The 20,988-nt window shown below is 35.9% G+C and overlaps 2 pseudogenes; both read left to right on the forward strand.

The window, feature by feature from the left end:
* LOC126624717 (putative wall-associated receptor kinase-like 16) overlaps window positions 1–20,988 on the forward strand; it is a 46,277-nt pseudogene that overhangs the window by 19,650 nt on the left and 5,639 nt on the right.
* On the forward strand, window positions 13,907–19,188 carry LOC126622900 (wall-associated receptor kinase 2-like; annotated as a pseudogene).

Here is a 20,988-nt window from a genome sequence, read left to right on the forward strand (position 1 = left end):
AATTCTAACATCTTCTAACTTTTCTCCGTTTCTTTTTAATTGATTGGAAACGGCTAAGACTATTGAGTAATAATCAGAGATTGATTCAGACCCTTTCATTTGTAGAGATTCAAACTCACCTCTTAATACTTGAAGTCGAACCTTTTTCACTTGTTAGGCTCCTTTGTAAGAGGTATGGAGCTTCTCCCATGCTTGCTTGGCAGAGGTTACACTCGAGACATTCTCAAAGCCATTGTCATTTAATGCTTGGTAGATGAGGTAGAGAGCCTTTTTGTCTCTCTTTCTTGAATCTTTCAAACTCTCATTTTGGGGTTGGGACAAAGTAGCTTCATATTTTGGCTCAGTGTAGCCATTCTCCACGACTTCCTATACATCGTGTGCTCCCAAAAGGGCCTTCATTTTGATACTCCAATTATCGAAGTTGTTCTTGTCGAGCACTGGAACTTGGAAGGCTGCCATAGCGTTGCTAGCCATAGCTCTAGTACCACTTTGTTAGGGCTTAAAAAGACTTCACTACTTTGGAGATGTTTATCTCACAAAGAAGAATGTAATGCAGCAGAATGGATAGGCAAGAGAAAGAAAGAATAGTCAAAGTGTTACACAAGATTTTTATTCACTCACAAACTTAGTACAAGAGGAAACACTCAAACACTCTTAGAAGCTTTGTTGCTTCTTCTCACTTCTCACTTGGCACTCTCACTTCTCACTACTTGCTCTCTTGGTTGTTACAAATGGTGTGGATGCCTTCTCCTTTTATAGGCATGGATGAAACCTTGGAGAAGCATGGAAGCATCATGCTAGAGATATCTAGATAATTCCACTACCTTCCTAAGCTATAATTGTCTACACTAATCTTGTATGTTGGTGGAATCCTCACCATTCTTCTAGACTCTTCCACCAACTTGAACTTTGCAAGAATTCTCTAGCATGTGCATGGATCTTTCTTTGTGCATAGGCTGGATCCATTATCTTTGGGCCAAGACAAGATTACAATTCAACAATATGATGTAACAGCGAAAATCCTCTTATTCATAACTAATTAATTCATAATTGTTTCTAAATACAGTCAAATTCAGCTTTCGTTTTTTATTATCCGCATCAATGATTGTTACACGAATCTGGAAAATATTGAATTCAATACAACACGTGTAGCGAAAAGCTGTTGAGTTTCTTTGTTTCCTAACCGGCGATATATTTGGAATACTCTAGACTAAGAACTAGTTGATTCTTATTAACCAAGTTTATCGTCAACTCGATCTCGTATTCAGGTAACTAGGTCGCCAGAAGAGATATAACTCTAGACAAGAACTAAGTTATTGTTGGTAACCAAGTAATGCCATATTTGACCATGTATATGAGTAATTGGGTCATCATGTTCTTTTAGAGCAATTTGAACAATTTGCAAATCAAATGTTATTATTTTTCGGATTGGTGTGTGTACCAAAGAGTTATCAGGTTTTTAGATTTTCATTTCATTTATCATTTCTTAATCTGATAATATGTATTCCATCTCTTCGAATCATGTCTAACAATTCCCATTGTCCTCTAGTTATCTTAATTGTTCCAAAGATCAAATGGCCATGAGCAACACATTTACCCTTTGTGTCGTTGCTCATTGTTGTGTTCTATATGCATTAAAATGATGAATACAAAAATTCTTAGCTGCAGGATATCAGCCAACAATATATCTGCTGCAGGATGCTCAAGCTTAACAAGTTTAGCTGCTTATCCAAACAACTTTATGACACTAGTAGAACTTTAAGGAAAAAAAAATACACAAACTTGTAAGGTTTAGTTCAATGTTCTTGTTTTAGAACAATTACACTTCTAAGTTGAAGGTCAAAATTTAACTGGTTCCCACGCTTGAGATTTTCAAATTTTACAGGTAATTGTTGATTGAGCTCATTACTTCTAAATAGTGCAACAAATATACCCATACATACCACATTGTCTTAATGAGGATCCATGACATTTCTTAAAACATGTTACCAATTTGCATGTTTCTTGTTTCATCCACCTGATGATGTCAGTATATCTCTTTTCAGAAATGGAAGGATTGTGGTGACGGACGAAGCATTGAACACAATGGATTTTCCTAACCCTTAATTATGCTTCACTAATACTAGCTTAAATATTTTGTATGATCAAGCTACGAAGTAATGAAATTCTGTGGAGGAAGATAAACATCATAAGATATGTTCTGGTGTACTATGACCTTAAGTTTGCAACTGCAAAGATAAGGACAGTTGGTAATTAATGTAGTAACATGGAAAGTTGTTTCTTTAATATCTTCTTACTATCCCTTAATTTCACTTTGGTTGCCCGTTTGTTCATTTTTGTTTTAAATTTCTTAAAAAAAATTTTAAAAAAAAAGAAAGCATTTCGACAACTGTATATTTTTTTACAAAACCAAGAACCTGGTTAAAAGTCCAAACAAATTTCTAGCTTCATCCCTCAATCCAGAGCTATCATGTTGTTGTAAACCATATATAGAAATTTTGAGTTATAAAACAAGATGTCACAATGACATTATACCAACAATGAATAACAAAATTGCAACAAATATTGCCTAAAATTACCAAATGCCATCACAATAAATAGGGAATTTCTCAAATCCATGACATCATCACCTCATCTAAATCTCATCCGATCTCCCACAATCCTCATTATCTGACTAGTCTCTATAGAGACCAAGTTGAACCATTTAAAATTTGTTTTGAAGAAATGGTCATGTCAAAGACATTTACACTTTGCATCGTTGCTGTCTTGGTGTGCTCGGTTTGCATCGAAACAGCGAGTGCAAAATCCATTGGATATCCAATCATGAGGCACGACCAGCCCATTCATTGTAGGGACTCACGTTGCCTGTCGCCGCCATCTCGTCGTTATCGCAGAGGTTGTGAGCCGGAGGAGAGGTGCCGAGGTGGTCGTAAATTAAAATAAATCTTCACAACCACAAGAGATTGATGAAACTTCAAGCCATTAACAAAAGTCCACCCTTTTCAGCTGAAGATGGTGCCCATTCTTATATATATATATTGTTCTTTATCTAAACTCATTGTGAGATTAGTACGATGTAACCGCGAAAATCCCCTTATTCATAACTAATTAATTGATAATTGTTTCTAAGTACAATCAAGCTCAACTTTCTTTTTTAATTATCCGCATCAATGACTGTTACACGAATCTGCCAAGTATTGAATTCAATACAACACGTGTAGCGAAAAGCTATTGAGTTTTGTTGTTTCCGAACTGGCGATATATTTGGAAGACCAATGACTCTAGACTAAGAACTAGTTGATTCTTATTAACCAAGTTTATATGTCAACTCGATCTCGTATTCAGGTAACTAGGTCGCTAGAAGAAATATAACTCTAGACAAGAATTAGGTTATTGTTGGTAACCAAGTAATGATATCTGCCCATGCATCTCGACCAGGCGTTTCGTTCCATGGGGTGATGATGCATGCTTCATCATCGAACTCATATACAATGATTGTGAGGGGGAGAACAGGCGCGTAGCTTGTCTTAAATTTGAGTAAGTCTTCCGAAACACAAGAGATAATGATCTTCAAGACATTACCATTATGTACATATTTACAATATAGTTCTTCATCTAACTATTTTGTTAATGTGATGCGATTATAACGCACAATCTTTTTTCTTCATTCATCAAATCACGATAGTTCTTTGAAAACTAATTCTTTGTTGACCAAGTGATTAGCGATTTTGTAAACAAATGCGGTAAACACATCACTCTAATTCGTAAAAGAATGATCATGAACACAAACTCGTACCAGAAATTCAAGGGACGGATTGATTTTTGGTAACAGGTAGATATGTGAAAGCTACAAATATACGCTAACATAGCTACCATCAAAACTTGTCTATTACAATAACGGGCTAACTAGTCTATACATGAGCACAAAAATTCGTTGCAAACATTTCAAAATAGAAAATCTTATCATTGCCTTTTTAACATGTAACTTTGCTACATCAGTTGAGACAAACCTTTCCATCTATCAGAATGTAAATATGTGGTCTTCTGCTACGATCTTGGAAAACCCACAAATCAGTATCCTCGTTAGTTTGTCGCCATTTAAGGTTTTAACAGTGCTGAAATGATCAACTGGATATCGGCTAACAATATATTTGCTACAAGCAGCTTAAGCTTAACCAGTTTAGCTACTTATCCAAACAACTTTATGACACTAGTAGAACTTTAAGGAAAAAAAACACACAAACTTGTAAGGTTCAATGTTCTTGTTTTAGAACAATTACACTTCTAAGCTGAAGGTCAAAATTTAACTGGTTCCCGTGCTTGAGATTTTCAAATTTTACGGGTAACTGTTGATTGAGCTCACAACTTCTAAATAGTGCAACAAATATACGCATACATGCCACATTGTCTTAATGAGGATCCATGACATTTCTTAAAACATGTTACCAATTTGCGTGTTTCTTGTTTCAACCATCTGATGACGTGTGTATATCTCTTTTCAGAAATGGAAGGATTGTGGCGTCGGAGGAAGCATTGAACACAGTGGATTTTCCTAACCCTTAATTATGCTTCACTAATACTACCTTAAATATTTTGTATGATCAAGCTACGAAGTAATGAAATTCTGTGGTAGAAGATAAACATCATAAGATATGTTCTGGTGTACTATGACCTTAAGTTTGCAGCTGCAAAGATATGGACAGTTGGTAATTAATGTAGTGATATGGAAATGTTGTTTCTTTAATATCTTCTTACTATCCCTTAATTTCACTTTGGTTGCCCGTTTGTTCATTTTTGTTTTAAATTTCTTTAAAAAAATTTAAAAAAGAAAGCATTTCGATAACTGTATATTTTTTACAAAACCAAGACCTCGATTCAAAGTCCAAACAAATTTCTAGCTTCACCCTTCAATCCAAAGTTGTTGTGTTGTTGTAAACCATATATAGAAATTTTGAGTTATAAAACAAGATGTCACAAAGACATTATACCAACAAAATAATAAACAAAATTTCAACAAATATTGCCTAAAATTGCCAAATGCCATCACATTAAATAGGGAATTTCTCAAATCCATGACATCATCACCTCCACTAAATCCCATTTGATCTCCCACAATCCTCATTATTTGACTAGTCTCTATAGAGACCAAGTTGAACCATTTAAAATTTGTTCGGAAGAAATGGCCATGTACAAGACGTTTACACTTTGCATCATTGTTGTCTTGGTGTGCTCTGTTTGCATCGAAACAGCGAGTGCAAAATCCATTGGTTATCCAGTCACAAGGCATGACCAACCCATTCATTGTAGGGACTCACGTTGCCTGCCGCCGCCATCTCGTCGTTATCGCAGAGGTTGTGAGCCGGAGGAGAGGTGCCGAGGTGGTCGTAAATTAAAATAAATCTTCACAACCACAAGAGATTAATGAAACTTCAAGCCATTACCAAAAGTCCACCCTTTTCAGATGAAGATGGTGCCCATTCTTTTATATATATTCTATATATATGTATATATATACATATTGTTTTTTATCTAAACTCATTGTGAGATTAGTATGATGTAACCGTAAAAATCCCTTATTCATAACTAATTAATTGATAATTGTTTCTAAATACAATCAAGTTCAACTTTCTTTTTTAATTATCCGCATCAATGACTGTTACACGAATCTGCCAAGTATTGAATTCAATACAATACGTGTAGCGAAAAGCTATTGAGTTTCGTTCTTTCCGAACCGGCGATATATTTGGAAGAGCAATGACTCTAGACTAAGAACTAGTTGATTCTTATTAACAAAGTTTATATGTCAACTCGATCTCGTATTCAAGTAACTAGGTCGCCAGAAGAGATATAACACTAGAGAAGAACTAGGTTGTTGTTAGTAACCAAGTAATGATATCTGCCCATGAATCTCAACCAGGTGTATTGTTGCATGGTGTGACGATGCATGCTTCATCATCGAACTCATATACAATGACTATGAGGGGGAGAACAGGCATGTACCTTGTCTTAAATTAGAATAAGTCTTCCGAAACATAAGAGATAATGATCTTCAAGACTTTACCATTATGTACATATTTACTATATAGTTCTTCATCTAACTATTTTGTAAATGTGATTTGATTATAATGCACAATCTTTTTTCTTCATTCATCAAATGACGATAATTCTTTGAAAACTAATTCTTTGTTGACCAAGCGATAGTAATTTTGTAAACAAATTCGGTAAACACATCACTCTTATTCGTAAAAAAAATGATCATGAACACATACTCGTATAAAAAATTCAAGGGACGGATTGATCTTTTGTAACAGGTATGTGAAACCTAGAAATATACGCTAACATAGCTACCATCAGAACTTGTCTATTACAATAATGGGCTAACTAGTCTATACATGAGCACATAAATTGGTTGCAAACATTTCAAAATAGAAAATCTTAACATTGCCTTTTTAACATGTAACTTTGCTACATCAGTGGAGACAAACCTCTCTATCTAAAACTATCCGATTGTAAATATGTGGTCATCTGCTACGATCTTGGAAAACACGCAAATCAGTGTCCTCGTTAGTTTGTCGCCATTTAAGGTTTTAACAGTGCTGAAATGATCAACTGGGTATCGGCCAACAATATATCTGCTACATGCAACTTAAGATTAACCAGTTTAGCTGCTTATCCAAACAAATTTATGACACTAGTAGAACTTTAAGGAAAAAAAATCGCACAAACTTGTAAGGTTTAGTTCAATGTTCTTGTTTTAGAACAATTACACTTCTAAGCTGAAGGTCAAAATTTAACTCGTTCCCGTGCTTGAGATTTTCAAATTTTACAAATAACTGGTGATTGAGCTCACTACTTCTAAACAGTGCAACAAATATACCCATACATACCACATTGTCTTAATAAGGATCCATGGCATTTCTAAAACATGTTACCAATTTTCGTGTTCCTTGTTTCATCCACCTGATGATGTGCGTATATCTCTTTTCAGAAATGGAAGGACTGCGGCGACGGAGGAAGCATTAAACACAGTGGATTTTCCTAACCCTTAATTATGCTTCACTAATACTACCTTAAATATTTTGTATGATCAAGCTACGAAGTAATGAAATTCTGTGGTAGAAGATAAACATCATAAGATATGTTCTGGTGTACTATGACCTTAAGTTTGCAACTGCAAAGATATGGACAGTTGGTAATTAATGTAGTGACATGGAAACGTTGTTTCTTTAATATCTTCTTACTATCCCTTAATTTCACTTTGGTTGCCCGTTTGTTCATTTTTGTTTTAAATTTCTTTAAAAAAATTAAAAAAGAAAGCATTTCGACAACTGTATATTTTTTACAAAACCAAGACCTCGGTTCAAAGTCTAAACAAATTTCTAGCTTCACCCTTCAATCCAGAGCTATTGTACTGTTGAAAACCATATATAGAAATTTTGAGTTATAAAACAAGATGTCACAATGACATTATACCAACAATGAATAAACAAAATTGCAACAAATATTGCCTAAAATTGCCAAATGCCATCACAATAAATAGGGAATTTCTCAAATCCATGACATCATCACCTCTTCTAAATCCCATATGATCTCCCACAATCCTCATCATTTGACTAGTCTCTATAGAGACCAAGTTGAACCATTTAAAATTTGTTCTGAAGAAATGGCCATGTCCAAGACGTTTACACTTTGCATCGTTGATGTCTTGGTATGCTCGGTTTGCATCAAAACAGCGAGTGCAAAATCCATTGGTTATCCAATCATGAGGCACGACCAGCCCATTCATTGTAGGGACTCACGTTGCCTGCCACCGCCATCTCGTCGTTATCCCAAGGTTGTGAGCCGGATGAGAGGTGCCGAGATGGTCGTAAATTAAAATAAATCTTCATAACCACAAGAGATTGATGAAACTAATTCTCTGTTGACCACGCAGTTAGCAATTTTGTAAACAAATTCGGTAAACACATCACTCTTATTCGTAAAAAAAATGATCATGAACACATACTCGTTCCAAAAATTCAAGGGACAGATTGATCTTTTGTAACAGGTATGTGAAACCTACAAATATACGCTAACATAGCTACCATTAGAACTTGTCTATTACAATAACGGGCTAACTAGTCTATACATGAGCACAGAAATTGGTTGAAAACATTTCAAAATAGAAAATCTTAACATTGCCTTTTTAACATGAAACCTTGCTACATCAGTGGAGACAAACCTCTCTATCTGAAACTATCAGAATGTAAATATGTGGTCATCTGCTATGATCTTGGAAAACACGCAAATCAGTGTCCTCGTTAGTTTGTCCCCATTTAAGGTTTTAACAGTGCTGAAATGATCAACTGGATATCGGCCAACAATATATCTACTACAGGAAACTTAAGCGTAACCAATTTAGCGGCTTATCCAAACAACTTTATGACACTAGTAGAACTTTAAGGAAAAAAAACACACAAACTTGTAAGGTTTAGTTCAATGTTCTTGTTTTAGAACAATTACACTTCTAAGCTGAAAGTCAAAATCTAACTCGTTCCCGCGCTTGAGATTTTCAAATTTTACAAGTAACTGATGATTTAGCTCACTACTTCTAAACAGTGCAACAAATATACCCATACATACCACATTGTCTTAATGAGGATCCATGGCATTTCTTAAACATGTTACCAATTTTCGTGTTCCTTATTTCATCCACCTGATGATGTGTGTATATCTCTTTTCAAAAATGGAAGGACTGTGGCGACGGAGGAAGCATTGAACACAGTGGATTTTCCTAACCCTTAATTATGCTTCACTAATAATACCTTAAATATTTTGTATGATCAAGCTACGAAGTAATGAAATTCTGTGGTAGAAGATAAACATCATAAGATATGTTCTGGTGTACTATGACCTTAAGTTTGTAGCTGCAAAGATATGGACAGTTGGAAATTAATGTGGTGACATGGAAACGTTGTTTCTTTAATATCTTGTTACTATCCCTCAATTTCACTTTGGTTGCCCGTTTGTTCATTTTTGTTTTAAATTTCTTTAAAAAAATTAAAAAAGAAAGCATTTCAACAACTGTATATTTTTTACAAAACCAAGACCTCAGTTCAAAGTCCAAACAAATTTCTAGCTTCACCCTTCAATCCAAAGCTATCGTGTTGTTGAAAACCATATATAGAAATTTTGAGTTATAAAACAAGATGTCACAATGACATTATACCGACAATGAATAAACAAAATTGCAACAAATATTGCCTAAAATTGCCAATTGCCATCACAATAAATAGGGAATTTCCCAAATCCATGACATCATCACCTCTTCTAAATCCCATCCGATCTCCCACAATCCTCATTATTTGACTAGTCTCTATAGAGACCAAGTTGAACCATTTAAAATTTGTTTTGAAGAAATGGCCATGTCCAAGATGTTTACACTTTGCATTCTTGCTGTCTTGGTGAGCTCAGTCTGCATCGAAACTGTGAGTGCAAAATCCATTGGTTATCCAGTCATGAGGCACGACTAGCCCATTCATTGTAGGGACTCACGTTGCCTGCTGCCGCCATCTCTTCGTTATAGCAGAGGTTGTGAGCCGAAGGAGAGGTGCCGAGGTGGTCGTAAATTAAAATAAATCTTCACAACCACAATATATTGATGAAATTTCAAGCCATTACCAAAAGTCTACCCTTTTCAGCTGAAGATGGTGCGTATTCTTTTATATATATATACTATATATATATATATATATATATATTGATCTTTATCTAAACTTATTGTGAGATTAGTATGATGTAACCATGAAAATCCCCTTATTCATAACTAATTAATTGATAATTGTTTCTAAATACAATCAAGTTCAACTTTCTTTTTTAATTATCCGCATCAATGACTGTTACACAAATCTGGCAAGTATTGAATTCAATACAACACGTGTAGCGAAAAGCTATTGAGTTTTGTTGTTTCCGAACCGGCAATATATTTGGAAGAGCAATGACTCTAGACTAAGAACTAGTTGATTGTTATTAACCAAGTTTATATGTCAACTCGATCTCGTATTCAGGTAACTAGGTCGCCAGAGGAGATATAACTCTAGACAAGAACTAGGTTATTGTTGGTAACCAAGTAATGATATCTGCCCATGAAACTCGACCAGGCGTATCGTTGCATGGAGTGATGATGCATGCTTCATCATCGAACTCATATACAATGTCTGTGAGGGGGAGAACAGGCGTGTACCTTGTCTAAAATTAGAATAAATCTTCCGAAACACAAGAGATAATGATCTTCAAGACTTTACCATTATGTACATACTTACTATATAGTTCTTCATCTAACTATTTTGTAAATGTGATGTGATTATAACGCACAATCTTTTTTCTTCATTCGTCAAATGACGATAGTTCTTTGAAAACTAATTCTTTGTTGACCAAGCGGTTAGCGATTTGTAAACAAATTCGGTAAACACATCACTCTTATTCGTAAAAAAAATGATCAGGAACACATACTCGTTCCAAAAATTCTAGGGATGGATTGATCTTTTGTAACAGGTAGATATGTGCAAGCTACAAATATACGCTAACATAGCTACCATCAGAACTTGTCTATTACAATAACGGGCTAACTAGTCTATACATGAGCACAGAAATTCGTTGCAAACATTTCAAAATAGAAAATCTTAAAATTGCCTTTTTAACATGTAACTTTGCTACATCAGTGGAGACAAACCTCTTTATTGGAAACTATCAGATTGTAAATATGTGGTCATCTGCTAAGATCTTGGAAAACACGCAAATCAGTGTCCTCGTTAGTTTGTTGCCATTTAAGGTTTTAACAATGCTGAAATGATCAGCTGGATATCGGCCAACAATATATCTGCTACAGGCAGCTTAAGCTTAACCAGTTTAGCTGCTTATCCAAACAACTTTATGACACTCGTAGAACTTTACGGAAGAAAAAAAACACACAAACTTGTAAGGTTTAGTTCAATGTTCCTTTTTTAGAACAATTACACTTCTAAGCTAAAGGTCAAAATTTAACTCGTTCCCGCGCTTGAGATTTTCAAATTTTAGAGGTAACTGTTGATTGAGCTCACTACTTCTATACAGTACAACAAATATACCCATACATACCACATTGTCTTAATGAGGATCCATGGCATTTCTTAAACATGTTACCAATTTTCGTGTTTCTTGTTTCATCCTCCTGATGATGTGTGTATGTCTCTTTTCAGAAATGGAAGGAATGTGGCAACGGGGAAAGCATTGAACAAAATGGATTTTCCTAACCTTCAATTATGCTTCACTAATACTGCCTTAAATATTTTGTATGATCAAGCTACGAAGTAATGAAATTCTGTGGTAGAAGATAAACATCATAAGATATGCTCTGGTGTACTATGACTTTAAGTTTGCAGCTGCAAAGATCTGGACAGTTGGTAATTAATGTAGTGACATGGCAACGTTGTTTCTTTAATATCTTCTTACTATCCCTTAATTTCACTTTGGTTGCCCGTTTGTTCATTTTTGTTTTAAATTTCTTGAAAAAAATTAAAAAGAAAGCATTTCGACAACTCTATATTTTTTACAAAACCAAGACCTCGGTTCAAAGTCCACACACATTTCTAGCTTAACCCTTCAATCCAGAGCTATCATGTTGTTGAAAACCATATATAGAAATTTTGAGTTATAAAACAAGATGTCACAATGACATTATACCAACAATGAATAAACAAAATTGCAACAAATATTGCCTAAAATTGCCAAATGCCATCACAATAAATAGGGAATTTCTCAAATCCCTGACATCATCACCTCTTCTAAATCTCATCCGATCTCCCACAATCCTCATTATTTGACTAGCCTCTATAGAGACCAAGTTGAACCATTTAAAATTTGTTCTGAAAATATGGCCATGTCCAAGACGTTTACACTTTGCATCGTTGCTGTCTTGGTGTGCTCGGTTTGCATCGAAACAGCGAGTGCAAAATCCATTGGTTATCCAGTCATGAGGCACGACCAGCCCATTCATTGTAGGGACTAACGTTGCCTGCCGCCGCCATCTCGTTGTTATCGCAGAGGTTGTGAGCCGGATGAGAGGTGCCGAAGTGGTCGTAAATTAAAATAAATCTTCGCAACCACAAGTGATTGATGAAACTTCAAGCCATTACCAAAAGTCTACCCTTTTCAGCTGAAGATGTTGCCCATTCTTATATATATATACTATATATATTGTTCTTTATCTAAACTCATTGTGAGATTAGTATGATGTAACCGCGAAAATCCCCTTATTCATAACTAATTAATTGATAATTGTTTCTAAATATAATCAAGTTCAACTTTCTTTTTAATTATCCGCATCAATGACTGTTACATGAATCTGGCAAGTATTGAATTCAATACAACACGTGTAGCGAAAAGCTATTAAGTTTCGTTGTTTCTGAACTGGCGATATATTTGGAATAGCAATGACTCTAGACTAAGAACTAGTTGATTGTTATTAACCAAGTTTATATGTCAACTCGATCTCGTATTCAGGTAACTAGGTCGCCAGAAGAGATATAACTCTAGACAAGAAATAGGTTATTGTTGGTAACCAAGTAATGATATCTGCCCATGGATCTCAACCAAGCGTATCGTTGCATGGGGTGACGATGCATGCTTCATCATCAAACTCATATACAATGATTATGAGGGGGAGAACAGGCGCGTAGCTTGTCTTATATTAGAATAAGTCTTCCGAAACACAAGAGATAATGATCTTCAAGACATTACCATTATGTAAATATTTACTATATAGTTCTTCATCTAACTATTTTGTAAATGTGATGTGATTATAATGCACAATCTTTTTTCTTCATTCATCAAATGACAATGGTTCTTTGAAAATTAATTCTTTGTTGACCAAGTGGTTAGCGATTTTGAAAACAAATGCGGTAAACACATCACTCTAATTCATAAAAGAATGATCATGAACACATACTCGTATCAGAAATTCAAGGTACGGATTGATCTTTTGTAACAGGTAGATATGTGAAAGCTTCAAATATACGCTAACATAGCTACCGTCAGAACTTGTCTATTACAATAATGGGCTAACTAGTCTATACATGAGCACATAAATTGGTTGCAAACATTTCAAAATAGAAAATCTTAGCATTGCCTTTTTAACATGTAACTTTGCTACATCAGTGGAGACAAACCTCTCCATCTAAAACTATCAAAATGTAAATATGTGGTCATCTGCTACGATCTTGGAAAACCCGCAAATCAGTGTCCTCGTTAGTTTGTTGCCATTTAAGGTTTTAACAATGTTGAAATGATCAACTGGATATCGGCCAACAATATATCTGCTAGAGGCAGCTTAAGCTTAACCAGTTTAGCTTCTTATCCAAACAACTTTATGACACTAGTAGAACTTTAAGATAAAAAAAAAACACACAAACTTCTAAGGTTTAGTTCAATGTTCTTGTTTTAGAACAATTACACTTCTAAGCTTAATGTCAAAATTTAATTAGTTCCCGCGCTTGAGATTTTCAAATTTTATGGGTAACTGTTGATTGAGCTCACTACTTCTAAACAGTGCAAGAAATATACCCAAACATGCCACAATTTCTGAATGAGGATCTATGACATTTCTTAAAACATGTTGTTATTGAAGATCTCCTTGTGTAACTCTTTCACAAATTAAGTGATAGTCGATCTCGATGGGTTTGGACTTGGCATGAAACACATGATTGGTTGATAGAGTTATGGCTGAGATGTTATCACAGTGATTCATTGGTGCTTGATAAAGGGGAATGTGTAAATCACAAAATAACTATCTTATCCAGGCTATTTAAGCAGCTGTGATAGCAAGAGCTCAATACTCAACTTCTATAGATGAGCTCGATACTCAGCTTCTGTGACAATTCTTCGATACACAATGTGCTTGATACTCAGCTTTTGTCTTATCACCGAAATTAAAAACAGGTTCGTCGTAGTTGGATGCGACACATGTGCTTTTTTTATCGGTCACCGTGTGAACAAAAGTACACAACCGGGTGCATGTCCATATGTGACAATCTTGACAACGCTATCGATCAGCTAGACACTTGCTCTGGCGTTGGATGTAGCCAAACTAAAATCCCTAGTGGGCTGAAAAATCAGACTCTAAATTTGAGAACCTTTAACAATCATACGGATATGTGGGACTTCAACCCATGCAGCTACACCTTACTTGTGCAAGAAGGCGAGTTCAACTTCAACAGTACAAGTTTTCAAGAACTAAACGACACAACCCGGCTTTCGGCGATTCTTGATTAGGAAATTGGGGATGAGTAATGTGATATAGCAGCTAATAACGAGAGCACTTTTGCATGCAAGGCAAATACTCCTGCCATGATCGGTCTTCAGGTTACACATGCTGGTGCCTGCCAGGTTTCGAAGGGAACCCATACCTCCTAGGTGGTTGCGAAGGTAAATAAATCTAGACACCATTTGATTATTATCGTGTGCACTTTTGCATGCAAGGCGAATAAATCTAGACACCATTTGACCATTTGATTATTATGATGAACAATTTTGTGTTTATCAAAACATAGTAGGGTAAATCTTCAAAATGGTCCCTGAGATTTGCATAACTCATCACTTTGGTCCCTGAGATTCCAAATCAATAAAAGTGGTCCCTGAGATTGTCCACCATCCATCATTTTGGTCCTTCTATTAAAAACTTCGTTAAGTGTCCCAGAGTTCTTGGCCGGAAGTTTTGGCAATTTTCAAAGCTTCGTAACTCAATCGTTTCTTAAACAAATTCGACCCATAATATATCAAAATGAAGATAGGATAGTTTAGAATAAGATTATACCTCTTTCGAAGCCCAATGGTTGCCGGTGATTGCCAGAAAATAGCCTCAAAGTTGACTAGTCCGAGTGAAAACTTGAAAACTCGCCAAAAACTGGGTAAACTTTAAACGTTCATAACGTCTTCAATACTCAATGCAATTAAGTGATTCAAAAACAAATATCATACTTCTCGATGAGAAAAAGAGAATGGTACCTTTTTTTATGGCTAAAGCGCCGTGTTTTGGCCGGAAAACGGCTCAAAAGTGGCGAACTCAGCCACTTTTGAGCCTTTTTCGGCCAAACCACAACGATTTAGCTGTCAAAAAAGTACCACTCTCTTTGTCTCGTCGAGAAGTATGATTTTAGTTTTTAAATCACTTGATTTCGTTGAGTATTGAAGAAGTTATGAACGTTTAAAGTTTACCCAGTTTCCGGCGAGTTTTCAAGTTTTCACTTTGACCAGTCAACTTTAAGGCTATTTTCTGGCAATCTCTGGAAACCATTGGGCTTCGAAATAGGTATAATATTATTCTACACTTTTCTATCTTCATTTTGATATATTATGGGTCGAATTTGGTTAAGAAACGATTGAGTTCCGAAGCTTTGAAATTTGCCCAAACTTCCGGCCAAGAGCTCCGGGACACTTAACGGAGTTTTTAATGGAATGACCAAAATGATGGATGGTGGACAATCTCATGGACCACTTTTATCGATTTGGAATCTCAGGGACCAAAGTGATGAGTTATGCAAATCTCAGGGACCATTTTGGCGATTTACCCAACATAGTATACATGTGTGTTTGTAAATGTATGTATGTATGTATGTTTTGTCGGAAAATATTAGTATTTTGGTTTATTTGAATGTTTGGTTTTCTGGGCTTAGCCCGTTAGAATTAGGTTTTGTTAGAAATTAAGGTTAGGTTATTATAAATAGGATGCTTTGTTATTCATTAGAAATCAAGCTAGTCACAATGTAGTTTCTTAGGGTTTTGTAGCCGTTCCGGCATTCTCATTAGTTTAATAATATTCCTATTATTTTGTTAATCTCGTTCGTTGCGCACTCTGATATTCAACTTGGTATCAGAGCAGGTTAAATCCTTCGGGAATTAATCTATTTTGGGGGGGTTGATATCGATCTGTTTGTTCAGTATCAAACTATCAGTTTTGTTTTAGTTCGGGTTTTGTTGTTTGAAAACAAAGAAAAAAATTGAATCTGTTTGTTTGGGACTTGGGACGCACACCGCGCTGAACCCAGAACCCCAAACTCATTGTGCCGTTCGTTATCTACCAGAACCCAAACCTGCACCGAAGCTGTCATTGGCATCCACTCCACTCCGTCATTGAGCCGCAAACCCGCCATCACACCCACCAAAATAACATCGCTACTTACTGCCTAACCAACCCTCTACCCTGTAGCCGCTTAATCCTCGTACCGAACCATCACCATCTCGCTGCCGCCTGGAACCACCTGCCTGCTGAACATATAAACTCGTCCGCTGACCCGCATGCTCGTTCTCACTCTCACCCAAACCCGTGAACCCAATCTGCACCCTGCCGCTGCAACTAGAAACCTAGCACATCTGTCGTTCGTCTCCAACACCAGTCGCATCACCACTTCGTTCCCTGAACTGCTGCTGCGTCTAGACCCGCACCACCTCGCCACCCTACACCCAATCTAAAACACTCGATGACCCACACTTGAAGTTGTTGCCTGCGCGCCGCGTCGGATCGGATCTGATGAACCTCCCGCCGCCTTGGACCCAACTCTATCATGCTACTAAACCTGCATCTGCTGTGCTTGTTTTGCAGGTATGAAGAAAACCAAATCTTTGGAAAGGGAAGTAAGAAAAAAAAAGGAAAAAGAAAGAAAGGAAAATTGAAGCAAAAGGAAGTGAAGAAAAGAAAAAAGAAAAAATTGTTGCTATTTATTTTAGGCCCTCACGGGCAAGGTAAAAAAAAACATGGTTAAGTTTGTGTTTGGGCCACACAAGTGATAGTATTTGTGTTTGTTCGTTCATTCGTTGCTACAATTGGGATATGAAAATCTCGTTCGTTTAGTGACGGTTTATTTCCATACTCTCAACACTAGCCAGTTTGAATCAGATTTAGTTTGCTAGCAAGAATCAAGAATCAGTTAGCCAGTTCGCCAACCTGCCTGTCTATCTGTCCGCGCTGCGAAGCCTATCTGTCTGTCTGTCCGCACTGTGAAGCCTGCCTATCTATCTGTCCGCGCTGCGGAGCCTGCCTGCTTGCTTGTCTGTCCACGTTGCGGAGCCTGCCTATCTGTCCGCCTAACAGAGCCAGTCCGCATCTGCTTGTTTGCAAACCCATGTCGTATATCGTCATAAGTTTGACAGGGGGTGTTGGAAAATATTAGTATTTTGGTTTATTTGAATTTTTGGTTTTCTGGGCTTAGCTCGTTAGAATTAGGTTTTGTTAGAGATTAGGGTTAGGTTATTATAAATAGGATACTTTGTTATTCATTAGAAATCAAGCTAGTCACAATGTAGTTTCTTAGGGTTTTGTAGCCGTTCCGGCATTCTCGTTAGTTTAATAATATTCATATTATTTTGTTAATCTCGTTCGTTGCGCACTCTGATATTCAACTGCCTACTTATTTGATTATGGTTAAATCACATTATTGGTAGCCTATTGTGAGGCTTAGCTCCTCACCCCCTTAGTGTAGATAATATCGTTTGTTCAAAAAAAAAAACAAATAAATTTTCAATTTGCTCGACTTTCTTGGTATATATGATTGTATTGTTAGGCTCATTGGAGTTGCGTTGAGGGATTCAGCATACATTGGATCCCTTTATATCTTATCATCTGTTGCGAAGTACTAGCAGAAAAAAACAGCAGTAGTAAGCAAATAATTGCCACTTTGGTTGGGGTGCGAATTGCTGTTAGCTAGAGACAAGAAAATTGGGTGATGACTACATTAGTAAAGCATGCACTATGCAGTAATAAGCTAAAGAACATTTCCTTCATTTTGTATATATTGATATAATGTGAGAATAATTATACCAATTAGCCACAAATGCTGTGGTTTTGTATATATTGATATATAGTACATGAACTGTGGCCTTTGGCATTTTTTAGCAGTGAGTTGTTGACAGAATGGCTCAAATTTGAGATTTTACCTTATATTGGATTTTAATTCATTCTTTTTCTTTTCAGATATTGATGTGCAAAGCTTCAAACTCCTGCAGTATTGGAACCTGCATAAATTCAGTGGGAAATTATTCTTGTGAATGTCCGAAAGGGTACAAAAATGACGACAAGGATGAAAAAAGTTGCATCAAGGACAATGGTCGAGCAAAGCTCAGCCTCCTGCTTATTATTTCACTAGGTATGCATATGTTAGTTTTATTTTACGTTTTTTGTGATTTTTTTGGGTAGTGCTATCCACATACTCGTTTTTACTTCTCACATATCCCTTTTAATTTCCAGGTGTCGGATCGAATGATTTGAAAAAGATCAATGAACAAAATTTAACAAGGGTACGTGAGAAGTAAAAATAGGTCTGTGAATAGCAATTCCCTTTTTTATACAAGGGATATTGGGGGAGGGAGGTCAAAGTTGGGCATTAATAAAGAATAACGGTGAATACTCTTAACCAATTAAACTACAAACCTCTTATTTTTCTTTAGGCATGCTTGTTTATTTACATATGTCGTAGCCTAAAATCATAAACCTATTATTTTCTTTTGAACAATTGACCTCAAATTTTATTTGCTCGACCCACTTATATTAGAATTCCTCTCTGCAACACGAATTTTTCAATAGATATTGTCGATAATGTATAGATCGTTATGTACATTTTCTTATTGAGATGATATCAAAATTGATTTCACGCCTTGTCATATACCATATGGACGGTTTGTCTTGCCCAGAGGATGACTAATATCTATGACTTAGAAAAGATCCATGTACAAAATGAATAAATAGTCTTCATTGTAGCTAGTATTATACGCACGTATGTCATTTTTTGTCCCAATATATCACCTTACTGTCGTAAACAAAACAACAAAACACTAGCCAGACAACAAAAACAAGATTAATACATTGATGATACGCTCTATATAATTTGTTTTTTAGCAATATATGTTATCTTTAACATCCTAATATTATATTTTTATAGACATGCATAAACAAACTATAAATAAGATTTTCTTGTTATTTTGCAATCTTTTTGCAGGTGCCACTGGAGGCTTCTTGCTTTTACTAGGTCGATTTTCATGGATATATTGGGGGATGCAGAGAAGAAAGTTCATCAAACTCAAAGAAAATGGTGTGGCTTATTGTTACAGCAACAAATCGCTAGTCAAGGAGCCTCCATAGAGACAACCTTAACAATCATACGTAGTTCTTTCAATTACTCATGAATTACCCATTCATATTTTGAAGGTTAGGTTTTCCTAATATATATTCTACTTGGAACCTCCAACATAGAACGTATATCTAACATACAACCCGTCCGGACGTTCGGATCAAATATGAACATGAAAGACTCATTAAGTTTCATGAACCATGCAACCCTTAAAACGTGGTGTTCATCTTAAGTGAAATTACAATTATTAATCACAAGAAGCCAGCGCCAATTCCAGGGAACGTAATATTCAAAATAAGCATGGGTAATTCATAAGTAATTGGAATAACTAAATAGGATTGTTAAGGTAACGGCGGAACCCTAATGTCTCTTTAAATTGGTTTCTAGTTGATTTATTCAATTGTTTTTAATTTAAATTCATTTTTATTATTTTAAATCTCAAAATTAACATTTTCCAAACTTTGTTTTAAATAATTAATTAAGAGTTGGTTTTAAATATACAAATTATTCATTCAATTCTTGTGAAAAATGACCTTGCTTAATTGAGTCGTTTATATTACAACTACCTTGTTCTCTTGTAAGTATTTTTAAGTTTTTTATCCCTATTTGTGCAAGCGGTAAAAATCCTATCAGTGAGGTTATTGGGTTATTGTTTAGAGTCAGAAGTTCCTCTACTAGTTTACGGGTTTGTCACTCATGGCACTCTCTTTCAGCACATTCATGGTAAAAAGAGCAAAGAATCATCATTTTCATTGGAATTATGACTGAAGATAACAGCTGGAGCACTAGCATACTTACACTCCTCCGCTCTCATGCAAATTATGCATCGAGATGTGAAAGCGACAAATATACTATTAGATGTAAATTACACTACAAAAGTGTCAGACTTTGGAGCTTCACAATTGATTCCTCTAGACCAAGCTCAACTTGCAACTTTAGTGCAAGGAACATTCGGATACTTAGACCCTGAATACTTCCTCACGAATCAACTAACAGAAAAGAGTGATGTCTATAGCTTTGGAGTTGTCCTGATGGAGCTACTAACAAGCAAAGTGGCACTCGCTTTTGACGGGCCTGAGGAAGAGAGAAACCTAGCAAGCTTTTTTGTTTGTTAAAAGGAGGAGGATCGCTTGAATCAAATTCTCGATGATGATATGGTCAATGAGAGAAACATCGAGACACTAAAAACAGTGGCCAATCTCGCGAGAAGATGTGTAAGGTTAAAAGGGGAGGACAGGCCTAAGATGAAAGAAGTTGCCATGGAGCTGGAAGGAATGAGAATTACAGAAATGCATGCATGGGGAAAAGCTGAATTTATTCCAGAGGAGACTGAGTACTTACTTGGGGCAGCTAACTCAGATGTGTATCATGTGGATGTTAGGGCTGATTGTGGTCCTAGTACTGGTACAGCTAGTGAGTATGACAGCATGCAGATCCAAATGTTAATTTCATATGATGATGGACGATTGCTTGAAATAATCAACTCAACATTGTTTATCATTCTAGCCATAGTGAAGAACCTACAAACATCAAGTAGATGTCATTGTTAGTTGGTGTAGTCACATTGGCTAGAGCGGATGTGCTCTCTCTATGCACTCAAGTTTGAATTTTCCTAGATACAATTTAAATTTAGTAAAAAGTAAATATGGCCTGTATAAAAGATAACATTCTTCTTCATTCATTTTGAAAGTTTTTAGTTAGGGTGTGTAATGTGTATCAGAGCACTAGGTGGTGAAGATCCTTAAAAAAATTAAAAAAAATTAAAAAAAACCTTACAAAAAGGGATCTCAAACAAGCCTTGCATGTAAGAAGTGGCCCAACATCAAAAACTAATTTCTTCTTCAAAAGGATTTGC

This window comes from Malus sylvestris, chromosome 5, assembly GCF_916048215.2.
Source record: "Malus sylvestris chromosome 5, drMalSylv7.2, whole genome shotgun sequence".
Lineage (NCBI taxonomy): Eukaryota > Viridiplantae > Streptophyta > Magnoliopsida > Rosales > Rosaceae > Malus > Malus sylvestris.